Source organism: Berghia stephanieae, chromosome 2 (genome assembly GCF_034508935.2).
Source record: "Berghia stephanieae isolate SIO BIC M18660-M18661 chromosome 2, UCSD_Bste_1.3, whole genome shotgun sequence".
NCBI classification, from domain to species: Eukaryota; Metazoa; Mollusca; class Gastropoda; order Nudibranchia; family Aeolidiidae; genus Berghia; species Berghia stephanieae.
Genome location: NC_088361.1, coordinates 2,856,026 through 2,878,525, shown reverse-complemented (window position 1 = coordinate 2,878,525; position 22,500 = coordinate 2,856,026). Strand labels below are relative to the sequence as shown.

The 22,500-nt window shown below is 34.4% G+C and overlaps 1 protein-coding gene across 1 annotated transcript in view; it reads right to left on the bottom strand.

Moving 5' to 3' along the window:
* LOC144964168 (immunoglobulin superfamily member 10-like) overlaps positions 1–22,500 on the bottom strand; it is a 176,103-nt gene that overhangs the window by 66,315 nt on the left and 87,288 nt on the right. The window lies entirely within an intron of this gene.

Genomic DNA, 22,500 nt, shown 5'->3' with positions numbered 1-22,500 from the left:
AAAAACCCAACTTAATAGCATTAAGTTCGTTGTATCATAACAAAATGCTTTATTGTGCAGCCTTATTTCGGACCATGTTGGATTTGTAGATTTATATATTTGACAGTATGCTTATCAGATGTAGAAACATTATTTTTATTGCTTGAGTGCACATTAATTAGACGTAAAGAGAGTTTGCGCTACAACCATCCAGACAGTCAATTGCCAAGTCATTCAACATTTCCTGTTATCTTCAAAATGTGTGTAAAGAGCCCCTTTCATGTGATAAGTACATACTTAAAATTGCCTATTATTCACAAGCGCATGCATTGTTTCCCAATTCCTCACATGATTGTAGAGTTCATGAAAGTAGTTTGTATTTTCATACCCTTCCCCTCCTACCCCCACCCCCCCCCCCCCTCTCTCTCTCTCTCTCTCTCTCTCTCTCTCTCTCTCTGCAACTTGTGCAATTAATATTGTTGAATAAACTTTGAAACAAAATATGGGTCAATGAAGATGAAATACTTGAAGATTGGAAAAATTAACAATATCCCACCTTTCCAAAAAGGAGATTCAGTAATTGGTCAAATTGTCGAGGTTTCTGCCTTCATTCTATATCAAGCACAATATTTGGTATCACAATTATTCTAAATTATATGAAAACTGCAAAGGATAGCATATTAATGAATAAGCAAAGCGTCTTTATTTAGAGGTTGACGATTATTTACAAATACAACCATTGCGACATTTTTGTGGATTTCTAAATGGCCTTTTACATCAACCATAGGGAAACAATGTTATCCATCCTCTATTCATATAAATCGCCAGACATAATAATCTGAATGGTAAAAGCTCTGCATAAAGACAGTAGCGCAAAGTAAGATTTGTAAAAGACCAAGACACAATACGGACATAACATAATGAGAGTAAGACAAAGCTGCTTCCTGTGCTTTTTCTGTTCATTGTAATATTTATTTCATAAAACCCTAGACTGGAAATGAAAGGTATGGCGTCCCAATTGCCTTGAATTTGCGAATGACTTCGCTGTATTTGACACTACAAAGAACTGCAACAGTGCACTGATGAGTTAAAGAATAATTTTGAAAAGGTCGGTCTGAGATTCAGTTAAAAGACAAATAAAGCCATGTGTGGATAGGGGAATCAATTCAATTTTAAAATATTAAATGAAGGCTAAGTAAAAGTAAAAGTCGCTAACTAATTTACATTAAATTAACAAAGGGCTTCGACAAAACATTGTGGGAGTCGAATACCCCTGGCCAAAATAAACTTAGAAAGCCTCTCTTATCTTAAAGTGTATTTATTTCGTGAATGGGTAGCTTAATGAAAAATTTGAGCCATAACCTCAACCATGTATTATGTCAGGGTTATCTTGGTTCTGAAAAGGGAATGTCTACAATAGTCTACAATATGAAATATGATCTTCTTTGAGGCTATAATATGGTCTAGTGGTATGGCACTCGCCTTCGGATCGGATGGTTGTAGATTCGAGTTGCGTTATGAACGGCCTATAATTGAGTTATCGGAAGAACTCTTTACTCAGATTTTCTCAGCATACTCAGGTGTAAAATGAGTACCGGAATGTTAACAGCGTTGTCTCTGTCTCAAAAGGATTGTAATATGCCTAACAGATGGCATGTCCTGTCCTATATTTAAGTGTTGCTGTTGGCTAAGGACGCATTGTAAAGCGCTTGAGCTCGTTTAGTGGATATTTTTCTCTATAAAAGCTCAATTATTTTTTACTAGGACCTGCAAAATCTTTATTCGGCGCTATCTCTTGGTGGCTCTGGAGGTGCGTGAGGTCATTGTTTATTACTGTGTGAATGTTTGTTGCTGATTTGCCTTGAAATTTATCTTGACCTGATTGTGTAAAATATGCTTTCGTAGCTTTTTATGTAGCAATATTATTATTGTCTCTTCTTGTCCTCATAGTCGTCTACGTGTTCTTATTATATGTAGGTTACTTGCGTTGAATGTCGTGTTTGGTTGTATTTGTATTACGTGGATTGTTTTTAATTTGTGGAGGATAATGGCTGTTAATCATGATTCTTAGTTGTTTTGTATTAAATGTGTTAAGTGTTTTGTAACTGTGAGGCAGATTACTTACATCCGGTCGATGTGATGCTTATTGTGCAATCGACAGTTAAAGAAATACTGGCGTCCATAAGAAAAACTAGCCCGGTAAAGTGTTTAAAAGTTTGTCCTTCAGAGAATTTAGACCCATAGAACTGGAGCTTATCCCGGTTTCTATAACGTGAAACCAACAAAAGCAATTACTTGCTACCCTTTGGATATGACGCTAGTCTCTCCCAAAGTACTTTCCGTCATGTCTAATAGATCTAGCTATCCGATCCCAACTGGGTAAATAAAGGAGGGGTAGGGCAGAAACCAATCTCGACGACTTCACCGTGATCGGATCGGTCCCTTTACGTCCGAAGCGACTGCCCTACAAACTGGACTATCGCCCCCCCCCCCCTCCTCAGTCCGATAACTCGTGTAAAAGTCTAAGTATTATTTCTCAAAATTTCATATCTGTGTTTGTTTGGTTGGAAATCACATTCTTTTCTTTTTCTTCAGCTGTTACAAATCTTAACATTAATAACGATAATATATATGTGATGCTGTAGTAAGTATTGTCCGTTTTGCCCTCCATGTGACCTTTCCTCTCAGTTGGTTTCTTGTTTTATCGTTGCGAATTGAGAGCCGCTATGTGGTCTAGTGGTATGACACTCGCTTTCGGATCGGAAGGTCCTGGGTTCGAGCCTCGCGCTCGGCGTATAGTTGAGACTTTGTAAAATGCTCTTTACTCACATCCTCTCACCGTACTCAGGTGTAAAATGAGTACCTGGCCGTTAACAGCGTTGTCTTTGTCCGAAAAATTGTAATATCGCCTAACAGGCGTCATGTACCGTCCTACATGTTAAATGTTGACCAGGGACCCCTTGTAAAGCGCTTTGAGCACATTTAGTGGATATTGCTCTAAATAAAGCTCATTTTTATTGCATTAATAGGAATGTATTATATTAATTAACAATGAGAAACTTGGAGACGCGGAAAATTCAAACCATTGAATGAAACAAAAAAAAAACAAAAAACAAAAAAAATCTATATATATATATATATATATATATATATATATATATATATATATATATATATATATATATATATATATATATTATATATATATATATATATACATATGATGTCATAGGACAAGACGAAATCATTATGAATAATAATCTCAACATTATCCACCGGAAACATCTCTGGAAACTTGGGGAGAATTTCACCAACAATGATCTCAGATCTTCGATACAGAATAAAACCGATCGACCAACAGATTTAAAATTGAATTGACATGATCTATATTCCCTTTCCATGTGCTCGATGTCATTGGTCACATTGCAAAATGTGCCCAAAGTAACCCAAATAGTGAAACGTATTCACAGCTTTTGAAATCTCTCATTATTGGTCATTGTGTTCCGCTTGACACACGGGTATGTTTTACAACTGTCATAAAGTAGCGTGTTTACATTTGTTAAGAAATATCCAATCGTTGTACATCAACAAATCATGTGATTGATCACTCGGTTGGACGAAAACATGAATATAGATCGCTCTCATTGGAAACTGTCTTAGGCTGTAATCTGAGTGCATTCAATTTCCTCTCCTGTGCGTCTTGTCCTCCATTTGACATTAAATCCTCTCAGTTGGTTTCTTGTTTTATCGTTGCGAATTGAGTGCAATTCACTCGTTTTTAGTTGCAGAACCGAACATGAACTCAATGCGAAAGTTTTATCTCGGAATGAAAATTTCTTTTAGGTTCCTACCAACTAAGTAAAACAACATACATAGTATGTGTTATTGCTTTATTATAACACCTTTGGGTGATTAGTTCCCACTAAATTAATATTTGAATAGCTATGTACACATTTTAGCTTACACGTGGTTTTGTTTGACGGTATGTTTCGTGTGTTTGTTGTGAGTAAATTACAAAAATACATAGCGTTTATGACTCACTGGTTTTTCGCAAACAACAAACAAATGTAAGCAAGCCCGCAAACTTGAACATTGCATATAAAGTTTAAAAACTTGCAATTTCTCCAGTAAAAACAACTTTGAAATCACCGAGAATCATTGTCTCCGGTTTGCACTGTCAATTTAGGCCATGTCAAAACTTTTCTTATATTTCACCATGTAAAAAGTTAACTACCGTATTCTGGAAAGACGCGTATTTAGAACTGGTCCAGAAAACTCCTCCTTCAAATATCGTTTTAAATGACCTTCATCTTGGGAAACACTCTTAAGCTTAGGACCTTCGAAAATGGCAAAGCTTTTATTCATTGACAATTTAGATAACGATTATTTTTAACCTTTCAAGGGCGATCCCAAGAAAAAAAACCTACTCAAACAAATCTATTTCCTCTTTATTTACTGGGGAATTTTTTAAAACCTTCAAAATGTCACCGTGTTGTTGAAAAAGAAAATATATTTTGATAAAAAAATTAGAATATGAATCTCAATTTAATTCAAAATGGCAAATCATGTGAACGTTTGAGTAAACAATATTATCTGCCTTTTCATTGTTTATAATATTAGTGTTTATAGTACAAATTAAATCAAAGCAATACAAGGAAACTTGTAAATCGGTCACGAGTATACATTGGAAGGGCTAAAAAAAAACCTCACAACATTTACATCCGGAAGAATAACGGACCAACACACAAAACTATGTGTAACCGTGAACGTTATACTCTGGTTAATGCAGTTTAGTGAGAATTACTCAGAAACGCGGATGGCAAAAACAAATAACAAAGACCCTGATGACGTCAACTTTGCTCTATCTATAGAAAGAATAAAGATGACACCATTCAGGTCTTTGTCATTGATTTTTGCCATCCACGTTTATGAGTAATTCTCAATAAACTGTATTAACCAGAATATGAACAACCAAGATTACTCTTTGTTTTGTGTGTTGGTCCGTTATATTTCCGGATGGAATGTTATGAGTTTCTTAGCCAAGCGCACACTATCAATATTCCCTGGTGGTCGAGTATGCACATTTTGTATTTTGTAATTTGTTCAATTGGAAGCCAATGCAACTATCTTAACTAGTTAAAGGCTGATGTAATCCTTTGACTTTTGCATATAATCTATCGGCATCGTTTTGAGCTAGTTGAAGTGCCTTCAATTTGTCTTTGGCTATATTGACTGTCCTTCTCTGTCCACCCAGCAGTGATTGGGTAGCTGGGTCTGTTAGATGTGGCGGTAAGTACTTTTTGGTAGACTAACGTCATTTCCAAAAGATAAGGAATTGCTATTGTTTGTTTCACGCTGTGGAAACCGGGATAAACTCTGGCTCCACGGGCCAAATGGCTTTGAAGGACTACTTTTTTATGTTAAGTTATAATTAATTACAGTTATGAAATTTTGTTGGGAAAAAGAGAGGCTGCAAATAAGTTATACAGTCCAAATTACAAAAAGGCGTTCCGACGATGAAATCTTCTTTACTGTACTGCAATGACGATTGTTATGAGAATTGATAAAGTCAGACAGATGGAAATGAGCCTTAAAATAAATGATGGATATATTAATATTCACATTGACTAAACAGAGAACGTTGCTCACTATTCCAATGGTCTGGACGGTTTGGTGTTGCAACATACCTCTTTTTATACAAATTCAGTTGAAGACTATTTTATGAGGTTGTGAATACTTGACTTTGTATTTATCAGCTGAGCACTCATACGATGTAGCGAAAAGCCGATATCCCCTAGATGTACTGAAATCATTTGTGACACACCACCTCAAATCGGTATTATCTTCCAGTGAACCAGATGACAAAAGCATAAATGCACAAAGCTGAGGAACGCGTAAATGTCCTTACTAACCTCATGTTATTTTTGCTCTTTGTGTCTAGTTTCTTGGAGCACTTTTATTTCATTTGAAAAGCAATGGACAAGAAAGTACATTTAAAATTCTCGTTATATCGATTAAATAAAAACTAGTAATTTTATTGGTAAATGAGGAAACAATGTGACACTGGCAATAGCATGTTTGAGAACAGGATTGGGTAATGGCACACGTGGGCTATTTTGGAGCCCTTAATGACGACAAGCTCTGTAAGATGGTTAACATTTTTTAAGGGCCCATACCATAACGGACCCAACGCCACACCTCAAGCCCTCATTTTCGCGTTTTACAATGTAAGGATCAAGTCTCAATATCATAATCTTTGCAGTCCGTCAGCAATGGAAAGCATAACGCTGATTTTGTCAGATAAATAATAACGATCTCCTATTGGGGTTGGAAGCAACGTTTGTGAGCAATAGGTCATTGAAGCTTTGCAGTCGTGAGGCGTTCCTTGAGCAAAACTCTGACACATGGTCGTCGGCATTTAAATCCTGATTCTTGTAGTGATCTATTTCAAATCTCTCATAACTCCCTCAGAGTTTTACATAACTAAATACATTTTTTTCCCACAGTGTCGCCCCATACTTTTATGGTTTATTATCTCAGCATAATTAAAGTTGCCATTTGCTGTAATTACAAGAACGCCCAAGTATGGCACTTAATAAATTAACGTCCTGCCGTTAGACGAGAGATGCCTAATGGCTGTATAATTAATCGACCGTCCGGCTGATCAAAAGGACCATAAAAACTTATCCTGGGATTACACATTTATTCTCGACGCCAGCAAAGACTGACTCACGAGGAATAAGATTTGTCTCGAGCAGATTACAAGTGACATTATGGCACTGACGAATCCTGGAACATCAATGTTTTCTGGGATTCACTAAACTCCGGTCATATTTCTATATAAGAAAAGTCTCAGCTAACTCGGTCTCTCTCCCATTCCATCACTCTATCACCAACATGCTAATATAGCGGTGAACTCGAAATTCTATTGATCGGGAAACATTGTGTCGACAGGGGTATGTAATAAATATATAAATCTTATAGCTGTCAACTTACATTGTCTTATGATTCATTAGTGCCATTTAAAACTAGTAGGTATGTGAATAGTAATTAATATAGTGATTTAGCCTGGGCCGGAAGTAGACACAACCTACAAAATAACAGAAATCGATAACTCGTGTCATTAACAGAAATTGATAATTCATGTTATTATACCCAACTCTTTCATTCACTATCTTTATCTATATATGTATATATTATTGTATATGTATGTATGCCTTCCAAATGAATGAATTACATTACATGAATTACATTTACAAATGTGCTATCGCTAATACAGGATACTACTATTATGTATTTATATGTATTGATTCTCATGCTCTCATTGTTTACTTATCTTTCCCCATCTCCCTAACCTTCCTGTAATCCGTTAATTAAATTAAGGATCATGACTAACAAAATTTTGATCAGTGGTGATGTCAAGGGCTTGTTAATTGAAAATCCTTACGACATCACTGCTCATAAGGAATATAAAAATGTTGCAACTAGTCAAACAGTATTTTCACAGATCGGGGTACTGAATAAATTAGTCCATATATTTTTAAAATGGTCCATTTATTGGTTACACGTTGATCCAGCGTTGAATCTATCAAGTGACCCACTGGGAAAACTAGATAATGAACAAAAGGCTTCTCTATAAAATAACCAGGCAGAAGCAACCTTAACGCCGCCACTAGTCACATCCAAACAAATAAGAAACCAATTATAATAAATTGAGAAACGGACCATGAAGGGATGAAAATTAACTATCCATAGCCTAAATTTAAATATCTAAAATGTACTTTTGTTCTTTTGGCTAATTATGTGTTAACGCGTTATTGCTTTATTGTAATTCTGTTGATTTATATTAAAGTATTTCTGCTTTAATGGGGATTATTACTTACTTTCTGAACCTCTCTAGCTATCCCCAAATAAAGTGCCAAAAATCTACCACTACTTCGTCTACCTATTTTTTAAAACTTAAAAATTTACTTACTATCTGTCGAGTAGTCAAGAACTTTAACCCAACAATAACAGGGCAAAAGGGGCACCAGACAACGTTTGTCTTTGGGGGAAACTATCTGACTCTTATTTGTCTACTCCTACTTGCCACTTCTCTTACATAGACGCGACAATTTTCTGAGTCTTCTTCTCACATCAATTGATAATGAAATCTGGAATTAATTCGCAGAATCTTTGACTGATGCAAAGGGCTGTCATCCCGATGTTGGTCTAATGGTCTTTCAACTTTAACAGAAGTCATTTTCTTACCGAGACCTGGGAGGTTGGAGACAGTTCCGTGATCGTAATATTTCTTATTATAAAATTATTGACACTGGATTTGAAACCCATGGTAGAGCATTGCAAAATCTCCTGATGGAATACCAGCAACATCCCTGCCATCATAGGCATGACTAAAATACCGTGTATAAATAAATATGTTTTTTTTTCAGATTAACATGTATTCTGTATGTTGTCGTTATGTTTCCCGCATTACATCACTTTTCCTTCTCAATAGGGATGTACAATGAGCAATGGAATGCACGTGGAAACCGACGCCTTTCCGATTCAAGCGATGTCAACTTTTCGTTCATTTTGAGCTGTCAATTTTTTTTGCTCTCTTTTGAAGCTTTGATAAAATTACGAAATTTATCTTTAATCTTGTAGATCCCAAGACAATTAGTTAAGAGTTTTATTGCCTTTCACATTAATGTCGGCAATTTTAAGTGGGACACTTTGTTGTGACGCTACATGCGTTTAAGTTCTGACCAGTTAAATTGACGCTCGGTATATTACTCATTATTTATTCATTTATTTATCAAGAGAGGGAAAAAACACGCCCCCCCCCTAAAAAAATAACAAAAGAAAAAAATAAACAGGCGTCTTAAATGTTGTTGACTTCAGATGTCGTTCTTCTAGACCGGTTGGCATCTTTCAGTCTATACTTTCTCTTTAGAGAAAAATTAATTCATTGAATCACTTTCAGGCACTATCTGGACAACATGATCAATTATTGCAGTTAAAAATAGATCATTGGACTTATTTGCTTGTCATCTGCATTAAAATATGTACCCTAAACATGCTCACTATTGATAGTGTGCGTGCGTGATGAGTTGTTGTTTTTACTGTTTGTTAAAACTCCCAAACTGCTCCCAAAATTAATGAATAAAAAATATTGACCCTGGCTTCACGAAAATGTCAAGTTCCAGTAATTTGCGTAGTGGCTTTAAAAATATAATCACCAAACGTAATCAAATCATATTTATCAGCTTAAATTATTTCCCAAGAATTAACAGAGGATTAATTTAGAATTTACTTGCAGGAAATTGACAACACCTCATGAGCATAGACTCATTTTTAAAACAACATCATAAAAACACCGAAGACATGACAATGTTGGTTTGACATGATATGTTTATTTAAACGAAGTGAAGATCACGGCTTTAAATTGATTGAATGATTGTCTTTACCTATGGACAAAATACAATTTACAGGAATGGTCACATTATCAAAGATGTATTTTTGAACAACATTATACACTTTATGAAACTATGTGGAAGATGTGGCAATTATAAATAAGTAGACGGTTACAGCAGGGATGGGGACAGACACTTTAACCAGTTAACTGCCGTACTTTGGAAAGGCACGGATTAAAAAATTTGGTCAGAAAATTCGACCTTCAGATTAAATCAATCGGTATGTTAAGGACGAGTTTTTCTGGTCAAATTTTTCAATTCGTGTCGTTCCATAGTACGACAGTTAACAAGTTAAAAATACAGAGTTCACTTGGGTCCAGGTACGGAAGAGTAAAATTAGCAATGAAAATAATTGAATATAAAAATGAAGAGATAAAAATGGATAGATGGATGGATGGAATGACAAATAGGTTAATACACACACTCACATACACACACATACACATACACACACACACGATGAGGGAGTATCCATATGTCATTAAGGACATGCTACACAAAAGTGATCAATTTCACATTGAAAAACAACCTATTTTACAAAACGAAATTGGCTGCGCATTGTCTCTGTCCGAAATAATAGATCTAGACTATACTGGCAATTGCTTTGACGGTGGAAGATAAAGATCTGAACAAGTGTGTATGAAAGGTGCCAAATAGCAAGACAGAAAAATACAAGAAAAAAAACCCATCCCAAAACATCATTCGAGGTCGACTGTTTTTCTTCTTGTATTTTTCTTTCTTGCTTTGTCTGATACCTTTCATACACACTTGTTCAGATATTTTGCTTTGATAATGCTTCATATAATAATATGCGTTTTCCTTTTTGGCTTAAATGTTAATCTGTGCAATCGCTCTGAATTGACCCAAAGGTAAACGGAAACTTAAGCAATTTAATACATAAGCTTAAGATTTCTGCTGCTTTCTTTCATGGAAAACGAAATAACACCTGGACGACCCTCCCTTGCACATACCTCACATATACACACAGAGACAGAGACACAAGTACACACACATACACACACACACACACTATATATATATATATATATATATATATATATATATATATATATACAGGGTAATTCAAAAGCCCTGTAGAGTTTAAGAATCATCTAAAAACTTGAGGAACTATGAAGTTAACATCGTGCGAATATCGAGTTTTCAGTACAAACTAATGAGTTTTCGTTGTTACAACTAATTTTACTATGTTATAAACTTTTCAATGGGGACCATTGTCCAAATCCAGTATTTTTGCACCTTTTGAGAATTAAATGTGTGTTTCGGTGTGTGTCTTCTATAGGGAAAATCAAACTACTTTCTGCTATAGAAATTAGGTAGTTGCCTACCATCTCGTGCAAGTCATCAAAATTGTTGTCATGTACAATATTAAATGAATGTTCTCGGATCCCCGAAAATTACGGCGCCATTTAAAACCAAAACCTGGAAAACAGATCCCGTGGCTGCTAGTTTGATGCTTCTAAAGCCGTTTGGCATGTAAAAATTGGGTTCAGCATTTTAGCATTTTTGGCATTATTTAATATTCACTTAATTTGTCTAATACATACACCCAAAATAATGCATAACACAGTATATGTCAAATTATTTACACCTATTCTAGCAAGACAACGTAATTTTGTTGTTCATTTTGTAAATTGGTATTTTTGAATACTTTTATGTGAAGACCTGCGGTAGAGAAAGGGACAGATAAAGAGTCAGGGCGGGGGTATCAGTGATTAGCTTACTTACTTACTTACTTATCCGAACCAGCGACCACCTGAGCTCTAGCCCTTCGGTCTTGTGCCATGACGTAGAAGTTAGATGTCTTTTGTAGTTGTTTCAGGTGACTATAAAGTGTGTTACTGATGCTTGGATTTGGTGGGAGGAATGTGCATCTCAGGTCTTCAAGAGGTTGAAATTCAAGCAAGTGGTGTGTTACTGTTTCATTGGGGTGTTGACATAGGGGGCAGGAAGGGGATGTGTCTTTTGTAATTTTGCTTAAATGGTTGTTGAGCGGTATGTGTTGTGTTCTTAGTTGAAAGATGATGCTTTGCTGGTGTCTTCTGAGCTTATTTAGGCAATCAGTCTTTACAGGAGTGGTCATATGGGAAAACATACATCTACCCGTGGTGCTCATTGACCAACTGTTCATCCATTCTTCTCTCTTATTTCAGTGATTAGCTTTATATCAAAGATATGTGATGAAATATTATCGGTACTCTCAAAATATCATTTTTTGGATACAAAATTAAAATCTTTTTGTCACAGTCCTCTTTTCTTTTTACAGAAAAACACAAGAATCGGCGATTTTCAGCAATAGGCATTCACCACATTGGCTTTAGGAGATTCGACACAACGATAGATTGGATGCAATGCCATAAATGAAAATCTGTTCGCAGGATGACCCCTGTGATCGTCAGGTCCAACATCTTGAGATTATTTTCTTTGAGGTTTTAAACAGATTTTGTATATCAGCTACCGTCATCAGCATCAATAGATGATATGAAGAGATTAATCAAAAGCGTATCTTAGTCCATGACACAAGTGATGTTAGATGACATGGGGGGGGGGGGGTGGGGGTGGAGTTTGCGTATTCATCCCCAAACTACATTTGGGTGATTTTGAGACCGTTGGCATTGTTATTTACTAGTACATAGTTATGGTTTGAACCAAAATTTAAAAATTTGATGTATAATGTATAAAAACGTTTAATCCATTCAGTTTTTTTTTTACAATTCATGAACCCCGACATGGCATTTTGATATACCCTGCATGTATATTCATGTACGCACACGCACACGCACACACACACACACACACACACACGCACACACACACACACACACACAGATATATATATATATATATATATATATATATATAGGCAATCATGCATGTATATATTGTTACATGTATGGTCACACACATACATATATATAGAGAGAGTGTGTCGGTATGTATATATGATGGATAGAACAGCAGATCAATAAACTGAAAAAAATAGATAATAGTAGGATTAATGTTTATACAATATTACAGTTTTCAAATATATCGTTGAACTGCAAATCAAATTTAATTGTTAAATTTACGAGACACTTTACTGAAAAGGGGTTTAGTTTTATGAACTTTTCAATCTCAGATTATTTGAAAGGAGACCACGACACAAAAAAAAAAAAAAAACGGTTCTCGTGATGGATAGATAAGATAGATAGATAGAAAGATAGATAGACAAATAGATAAATAGATAGATGAATAGAGAGACAGATAGAGAAATATATAGATTAATAGATAGATATGTAGATATTTAGGGAAATTGGGAAGGTATTGGATATTTAAAATGATATGCAATCGGGAAAATTGACAGGGGGCTTTTCTCTTAAACAAAAGTCAGATGAAGATAGAAACATATTAAAATTATGTACAATAGTTATGCATGCAAGTGGATGATTCAATTCATAAACAAGTCTGTTATAAACGTTACAAATACATCATAAATTTATTCCTTTCATTCTATTCAACAAACACATAACTTAACTATAAATTAAGTTAAGAATTCTGGCTAACTAGAAACTTTTACACATATTAAATAAAATATTACGTAGAATTTTTTAACTAATATAAAATCTCTAATCTTACCAGCCAATTTCAGAAATGTCCCCAAAATGTGACATACAAAAATAGTTTTTTTTTACTTACTCAAACTCAAACAGAAAAGCATCAAGTACATTCTATATATAATAGTGTTCAGCAAAATGAGCACTACAACACAGTGCTGAGATTTTTTAATGTTTTAAGTTGTGGCGTACAGCATGTACAAACACATCAGAATTAGAAAATTACTGGTTGCATCAAAACGATTGTGAATAGTGTCCGATGGTTGGTGAAGAAAGGTTTAATGTGACCAGTGTGGCTTTTGATAGAGTCGGATTTTAGTTGGATAGGGTTGTGATTAATTATGATAGTGAAATCTTGCATTTGAAAGAGAAGAATTTAACCATAACCTCTGTTGTTTAGAAGAGAGAATACAAGAATTGGGTATATCCAATATGATTTGGAAATAATGACGATAATATAGTATAATACATTGTATATAACAGAAAGTGCTAGACTATATATTCATAATATTACTTTTGTTTAACTCTTCTCTCTCTCTCTCTCTCTCTATCTCTCTCTCTCTCTCTCTTTCTCTCTAACTCTCACTCACTCTCTTTCTTTCTCTCTTGTCTTCCTCTGAACTCTCCCTCATCCTCGCGATACATATACATTTCATATATAAGTTCGCTTAGATTCGCCTCATGGCCTGATTTCATTTCTGTCCTTCTGCTTCTCTCTCTTTCTCTTTGTCTCTCACTCTCTCTCTCTCTCTCTCTCTCTCTCTCTCTCTCTCTTTCACTCTATCTCTCTCTCACACACACACACATACCCATTTACAAACTCACCCCCCCGGCACATAAAACACACTCCTGGCTAATATTATATCAATCGAAATATTTCAGAAAAAAAAAAATTAAAATATTCATGATTTTATACTCATCAAAGAATGAATAAATAACGGAATAATGAATCACTTTGTAAACATCTAACGGCAGCACACTAGGCATATGGAACAATAGTTAAGCAAGGTGATACAATGCTGTTGAATCCAAAACAATATTCTTATAGTTATATGTACACTGATTATACTCTATAACAGGTTCACCTAACCTTAGTTCGTTGAATAGAGATATGGTGTATTGATTGAGCATACTAATTATTTTCATCATGTATTGGCATCCAAAATTCACACAAGAATTGTATAAATATTTTATCCTACTAGATCTAGTAAAAAGCCCGCAATTTCGCGGGGGCAGATTGGTAAACAACGTTGTCTTTGTAAGTTGGTCAATCCTCTGTTGATTATTCTGTGTGGCACAACAAGAAGTGTAAGCCACTATATGACCCGTGACACAGCAACATACAATTATCCGTGTGTGAAAACAGGTTGTGGTAATAAAATCAACTGTATTTATTTTCAATTCCATTGTATTTATTTTCCAACAACACTCTACACGTTTTTATATTTCACTTTCTAAACTGCATTACACAGTTCCTCCCCGCCTCCCCTCTTTTCACTTAATTAATTGCGCACCTTTTAGAAATTTCTAGTATTCTATTTTAACTCGTGCTTCCTTACAAAGGAGCATACTAATTTCCTGCCAACCAATGTTTTGTTTATTCATCTTAACTACGCCACTGCCACATTATCTCATTCAACTGTGGTGTTTCATTCTTCCTGTTTTGTTGATAAAGGGGAAACCCGAAACGATGATTAGATCTGTTTTTGTAATCAAATTGAAGTTTTTTAAAATGCTTCTATATGATCACAAATTGAATAAATAAGCGCCTGACAAATGATCAACGGTGAAAATACAAATTGAAAGAATACCTCCGATCTCGAGCTAACCCTAATAGAAAAAAAACCCTCGGACTGCTTTGCACTACCTTTCAATACTTCACAAATCAAAATGGCGACCAAAAATCAAAACAATGGTCAAATAAGGAAATTTCAAACTTTCACAAATCTATCAAGGTTTGCTCTAGAGTTTTTAAAATGCTTTCATATGATGACAAATTGAATAAATAAACGCCTGCAAAAGATCAAGGGTGAAAATACAAAGTGAAAGAATACTGGGGATGGGATGTAGGAGCTCTCGGAATGTCACCCCTTTACTTAACTTATGGAAATACAAACACCCTAGCACCTCCTTTACTTATGACTAACTCTAATAGAAAAAAATCCTCCTATCTCGAGCTAACCCTAATAGAAATAATGATGACAGATTGAATAAATAAACACCTGACAAAAGATCAAGGGTAAAAATACAAATTGAAAGAATACTGGGGATGTAGGAGCTTTCGGAATGTCTCCCCTTTACTTAACTTATGGAAAAACAAACACCCTAGCACCGTTACTAAGACTTATGACTAACCCTAATAGAAAAAAAATCCTTCGATCTCGAGCTAACCCTAATAGAAAAAAGACTCTCGGACTGCTTTGCACTACCTTTCAATACTTCACAAATCAAAATGGCGGCTGAAAATCAAAACAATGGTCAAAATTCATCTATCAACTTTTGGTTGTTCTTCCTGTCCTAAAGACGCCAAACTGACAACTTTTTACAGCGAGGAAATTGGTTGTTTTTGAGAGTGTCGTCGGTACGTATTTTATGATATCTATGTGACTTTAAATTATAAAAGGAAATCAAGTTATCTGTTTATCTATCTGTAAAAAATACATTTCTATTTTTCAAATCTTTCAGTAGAGTTGTGCGCCGCATAAATTTTTTTATTGACTCAAATAAGCACTATGTTCTCAACAAGGCTATATTTTTAAAGAAAGGATTCTCAAAATAACAACTATTGCAGTCTTTAGTACCTCTTTATAATAAGATTACAATAAAAGAACTACTATGCTTAAGTTAGATTCATTAAAATACGAGACAGTATAAGTTATTTTTCATCATGAGGTTCGACAACCTTGGATATTTGGTACCTAATTCAGGCCTCATGCTCCAAACATGGATTAACTCCCTTACTACACACACGGAGCTTTTTGCTTAACTCCAACGACACGTATGACAGTGACTTCTCAAAATCAATATACTAACCATATCAACGATTTACCTCAACTGGATTTGTTGCGCCCATTTTCCTTTTGTTTTCTTCTTTTCTTTCTTGATCATTTCATTCATGTCACACTTGGCTGGTTCGTAGAGATTGAAAAGCTTGTGTATCTATATCTTAACATGTCAGATATATTTTGTAGGAGGATTTGATTTTTGAATGACTTTCACCACTTCATTTCATATGACTCCTGATCAATATATAAAGGTCTTTGACTCTTTGAAAAACTTCCTCAAACAAACATTTGCATATCTATTGTGTTTTGATGATATCCAAATCCCAAATAGATAACAGGAAAATGGATATATAGATAATTTTTTAAAAAAAAAACATAAAATTTTGAGTGTCTTTTATCCTCGAAATTAAAAAAAATATCCAAATAATTTGAAGTTTTTTTTCAGTTTCCTAGTGAACACTGTTTTCATGGAGTTTGTGGAGATGCAGTTATATATGTATAATATGCATTGAAATAATATGTAGCACATTGGCCCATTTTATATTTATCACTCATTTTTCGAGTTTTACAAGTAAACTAACAAATGTATATAACTCTTGGGCAATTCGACGTCTCTATGACGAAAATAAATATTCTCTGATTGATCATTGATTAGAGATCATGAATTAAAAATAGGTTTTCTGGCGTCATTTAAAAAATAAAATGCATAAGTAATGACGAATATCTTAATGTATTAAGAGATTTATGATTTTTTTTGGGTGACAAAGTGCTTCAATAGAAGGCTATAAAAATGCCGTGAACTATCATTATAGATTTGATGTAGTATCCGTTTCACTTGACACTCATCACGAAATTCAAATGTAGGACAATAATTTTGAGGAGACACTGGTGTTCATTTGTGCATATTCAAATGACTGTCTGACTTCATGTAAACCAGTGCCTCATCCAATTTGGCGGAAATTATTTGTCCTTTTCCATGGCAAGCCTTTTGTTGTCATTAAGTCCAATGATTACTTTTAAGAAGTTCCCCCGTCATAAAATTGTAAACTCGTATGAGAAACAGTTATGTCTAAATGAAAATAGTTCATAGACTTGTGATTACTCAGATTGGACTTAGATCAAAGGAGTAGAAAACATTAAGATTGATTACATATCGATGGTCGGCGGATCAAACCTCTGAAGTCCCGATTTTCACGATCGGCGGATCAAAACTCTGAAGTCTACATACAAGCTTTGTGTAGGTACCATGTTTTATAAAATGTTTGGAGGATCCGCCCAAATTGTTATAAAACATGGTGCACAAAGCTCGTATGTAGACTTCCGAGTTTTGATTCGTCGATCGTGAAAATCGAGACTTAATAGGTTTGATCCGCCGATTAACGATATTACACATACATACAATATAATCAAGTTTTATTTAAGATAATTAAACTCTGAAATTGTACAAATCTTTGGCATAGCATTCAACTCTTCATATGAAAAAGGGGATCTTTAATTTGAAACTGAATACAAAACAGAAAATCTGCGGTACCTTTGACAATAGGATAGAATTTACAATTTTTGATAACGATTATTAGAAGTTGCAATTTTAGATAACGAATAATAGAATTTGCAATTATAGATAACGAAGATTAGAAGTTGGAATTTTAGATAACGAATATTAGAAGTTGAAATTTTAGATAACGAATATTAAAAGGCATTGATATGAAACTATCGACTTGTTATATATTTGGTCGCAATTGCAAGTACATAATTTGCTAATCCAAAATAACACATTCAACTAGAAAATGCTTTTTCTTGATAGCACCTTCATGTTTGATACAATTGAGTAATGATGATTTCCTCAGATGCTCTGAGATGTATGTATTTGTAAACATTCTCTAGATAAAGAATTCTATGAGGAAAATGTTTCCTAAAATAACATTTAAATTTCTTTGTAAAAGCCAAAATAGATAAAAACCAAATATTCAACTCTACACAGTCACGTGTTGTTTGAATCCATGACTCAATTAATAATATCAAGTGAAGTGAACAAAAAAAAAATGTCAGAGAAGGTACATTTTAACTGCCAAAACTGTGATTTTTCAAAAATGCGTAATAGTATTCAGTATACGTTTATGCAATGGAATATCATCGCTTAAATTCAATATGACAGAGCCTTTAAGTGACCTATTGTAAACATACTATTGTGAAAGAATTCTGGTCAAACAATAGTATTTAAAGCAAACTGATAGGTTGTAGAAGATAGAAGTGAATAATATTACTATGTAGTGTAATTGTGTTTTCTGTTTTATTTAAAATGAAAATATTGGTATAATTCTGTCACAGTTTAGACCATAAACCATGCAATTCTGAGAGCTAAAATAAAAACTAAAAGATTTTTCCACTATAAATAATGGAATTTATTATGAAAGTTAAATTACCTAAAAGAGATTATTTTTTTAGTGTAGCTCTTCCCCTCGCCCCTTTCTTAAAGAGATAGAGATAAACTGAGAAAATAACCATCGATAAAATCATATTCATGCGTCATCAAAATCGTTACGTCTTGTCAATGACTTCAATATGGATTGATGTTTGTGTAAAATATTACAACATTTGTCTAAATTACCTGAGTTATAAAGCTTAATTTCTCTTCATCAGTAAAGTCTCTGTTTCTTGACGTGCCGTATGGCGACAGCCTTTGATATGGAATAGCCATTTTAGACGACAATAATTGTATGTATTACTTAAAACCTATAAAACTCATTGAATTGAAAACAGAATCATAATATTATTAGAATTAATTATGAGGAATTGATCTATTTTGAGCAATTTGTTGGAGTGGTGTCATCATGAAATTTTAATCACCGGCTGATTCTCTCGTAATTATATCTAATCATATCTAATATTAGCTACATGTGTCAAGTTGATGAAACTGTTTCCTGAATTTAATTATATATTTCATTCTAATGTCGTTAATAATCGATGGATTATGAAACTAAAAGCTCTTCAATCCTAAATGAGCGATACTAATTTTAGTACATGTATCAGTGTTGATCCACAGGCAATCACAATGCGGTCAATAATGAATTGACAATGGACAATACCATTCCAATGACAACCAGCATGGCTGTGTTAGGACCCACACGACATGAATGGCCGGCTCCATCTTCTCGAGAATTTGCAGGGTTTCCATTTCCTGAAATTAGGAGAATTGAGAGTATAAATCAGTAATACGTCTAAAATGAGCCGAATTTTGCTTTGGGAATTTAAAAACAGTAAAAGGTAATTTTTACTAAAATTCTAAAAAGGTAAACATTTTGAGTCTAATTAACTTTCTTCATTTACAACAGTCCAGTTATCACACCACTATAATACCAGTTTACCCTATATATACATTTGTAATTTTATGTAATTACGAACCACCATAACCACGAATCCGGAGAAAAACGAACAAGACAACAATCTACTTTCACTTTCAATTCACGATGAGAGTGAATGCTCGAAACAATATTGTAGAAGTTGTTCATAATAATACTTGAAATATTTTATACATAGCTCCTTTTAACAAAAAGTTGAGCATCATAATTTCATGGTTGTTTTGGTTTCTATGATATATATATATATTTATATATATATATATATATATATATATTATATTGCTTGAATTATATATATATTATTGGTTGAACAAAAAGTGAAAACGGGATCACGGAATCGTTAAATCATAATAGAAGAGTGTCAAATTTTAAAATGTTATTTAAATTCTACTGAACAAGTAATTGAAAAAAACCACTACACGATCAAACGATGGCTAATAATCTCAATGGCCCCTTTCGATTGCTTATTAATCGGCGCAGGGCATCAAAACTGCACTGTGATGAGTAATAACTCAGTCCAAGGATAACCAAAACGTTATGCTATTCTTTGACCAAATATAATGATAAGAAAAATAAGATCCAATTTTTACCATTATTTCCTTGGCTGTATGGCGGGGTGTAAATATGTTCATTTCCCTGGTTTCCAGTCAGAGATCCTGGTCTTCCGCCATGCCCACGATTTCTAGAATACTCCTGGTTGTGACTCTCTCCTTGACCTTGGTAGAGACGTCCTTGGACATTGTAATCCCCTGGCTGGTTTCCATTCACATTGTGTTGATTGTCCCCGTTTTGATACCCTCTATCGCCATTATTGTGGTTGTATCGGTCAGGCTTTCGTCTCGGCATATAGAATATTGAGGTTGTTGGAGTAGTTGTGGTGCTGGTAGTGGTCGTTGTCGTTCTCTGATGCCTGTTATAGTCTGGAGGAATAAATGGACTTTGAAGTGAAAAAATCAGCTCCTAGGACATGTAAAAAAGCTGTAAAATAAAATGCCCACCGATAACATGCTTTGTATGTAAGCTAAATAGCATCCACATCAGAATACTAAAGAATCTGCTTCCGGCATGAGATAGAAACAGCTTATGAGGAGAAATACTGAATCAGAAAGAGGTGCAAATCAAAGTGAAAGTGTGTATATTTTCAAACGTCAGCTTAAAAGCAACAGTTAAAATTTTAATACAGACAAAGAGAAGAAAATGAAAAAAAAAAGATTAATAAGATCAAAATAAACAATTGTGCTATCAAATGACTTCTAAGATGTCATCTTACTATAGAGAATCATTTCCTCGTGGTGTTCTCCGAGTCTATTTGAAGCAACACATTTATACACTCCAAAGTCAGCGTCCTCCAAGTTGTAGATCCTCAAGCTCAGCGTGAGGCGGTCCGTTGTCGCGTCATATATCTCGACTCTGTGATTCAAAGATGATAAAAGATAAAAATGTGATATCCATTAGTCAAACATTATTTGATTTTACGTTTGATAAGCAAATTGTGCCGTTACAGTGTGCCTTCTTGAATTCAGGATACGGCCAAATTTATCTCGAAGAGGAGACTATTTCAATAGGGATATGAATCACCACATATATTTATAAAAAGATAGAAAAATATTATTACACAGAAATAAAACCAAACCGTTTTATTTGTGTAATTTACTTTTTATTATAAATAGAAATCAATCCAACTATCCCATCTCATTGTTGATAATGTGAGCATTGCAATATTTTATGATCTATTTGTATTACAAGTAGTTTTTCATACGTAAAAAAATCAATTGATTTGATAAGGAAACCGATTGTCAATAATCATATTATGTTGTGTAATGTTACGATTTGAAACTTAACATGTTCCAACATTTGTTTTCTATACTGAAAAGACCATGCTTTGAGATACTAAACCTGTATTTTAGATCACGTGAGCTGATTTTATCTCCTTTTCGTTCCCACCAGACATCGCTGATTGGATAGGCGGACACAGAGCATTCCAAGATTGTGTCTTTACCAGGTTTTTGGCCTATTCGCATGTTGGGAAGATACACTTCTGGAGCGACTAAAATACAATGAAAAAGATTATGTTTATAACATGAATCATGGTTGTCGTAGATGAAGATGAATTGCAAGTTCACTATTCCTATGTATGTATTGCAATGCTTAAAGTTCAATGTTGTTTAGTTATTTATCATGGAAGGCGCTTATATCAGTTCGGGAAATATGACAATAATTAACGGCGATTTTTAAAAAAGTACTGTTTTCAAAGATTTTATTTTTGACACGTTGATGTACAAGAATTGGGAGGAACAATGATACAATTTTGAAATCTCTTATGCTGCCGTTGCCAAAGAGATAAATTGCAAATCTGTTGTCCATGTTGCCGTAAATTTTATTCATGAATAATTTGTAAATCATCTTGCTTAGAAAATCATGGTTCTTTCTATCCAACACTTTATAAATGTCTTCTATTGTTCTGTTTTATGTTGTCTTTAAGATGTTCTTCTGGTTATTTAAAAGGTCTTAATCGGTATTTTCAAAGAACGCCACATTTTCCTAACATTCTCTACAAAATATTGTACACTGAGTGCATTCGGCCACTGTTTTACTTCAGAAATTCATTCTTCCTACTATCAGTTTTATGCAATTAAAGATGAGGTTTCACTTCACTATCATGACTTGTGGTTTTGTTTGATCTTTAAAATAACCGATACTAAAAGTTCTGAAAGCAAACCGTGCCGTATGTTAGAAACCTCTTCAATACAACAATTTCAAAGTCAATCCCGTCTTACAAGGGCTGTAAGTGAGATTTTAAATATCAGTAGTGGTAGTAGTGAGGCATTTTTTTGTATTTTACTTAACTGGACTCGGGTTGAAGGAGTACCTGATTAAAGGTATTGACGGATAATGTAAGAGTATGAGTACTAAAAGGACGCCTAACAGGGAACTGGCACGGTACGCTAATGTCATCAGTCGGGTCTTGCCACCTGTCCAACATGTACCCATTGTGGTCAAGAGCATTAAACCGCCGAGCACCTAGTCGAACGTTGCGTTGTGACGAAGCTTCCGGGTGGGTTTGCGACCGTACACGATTGCGGCGATGAGT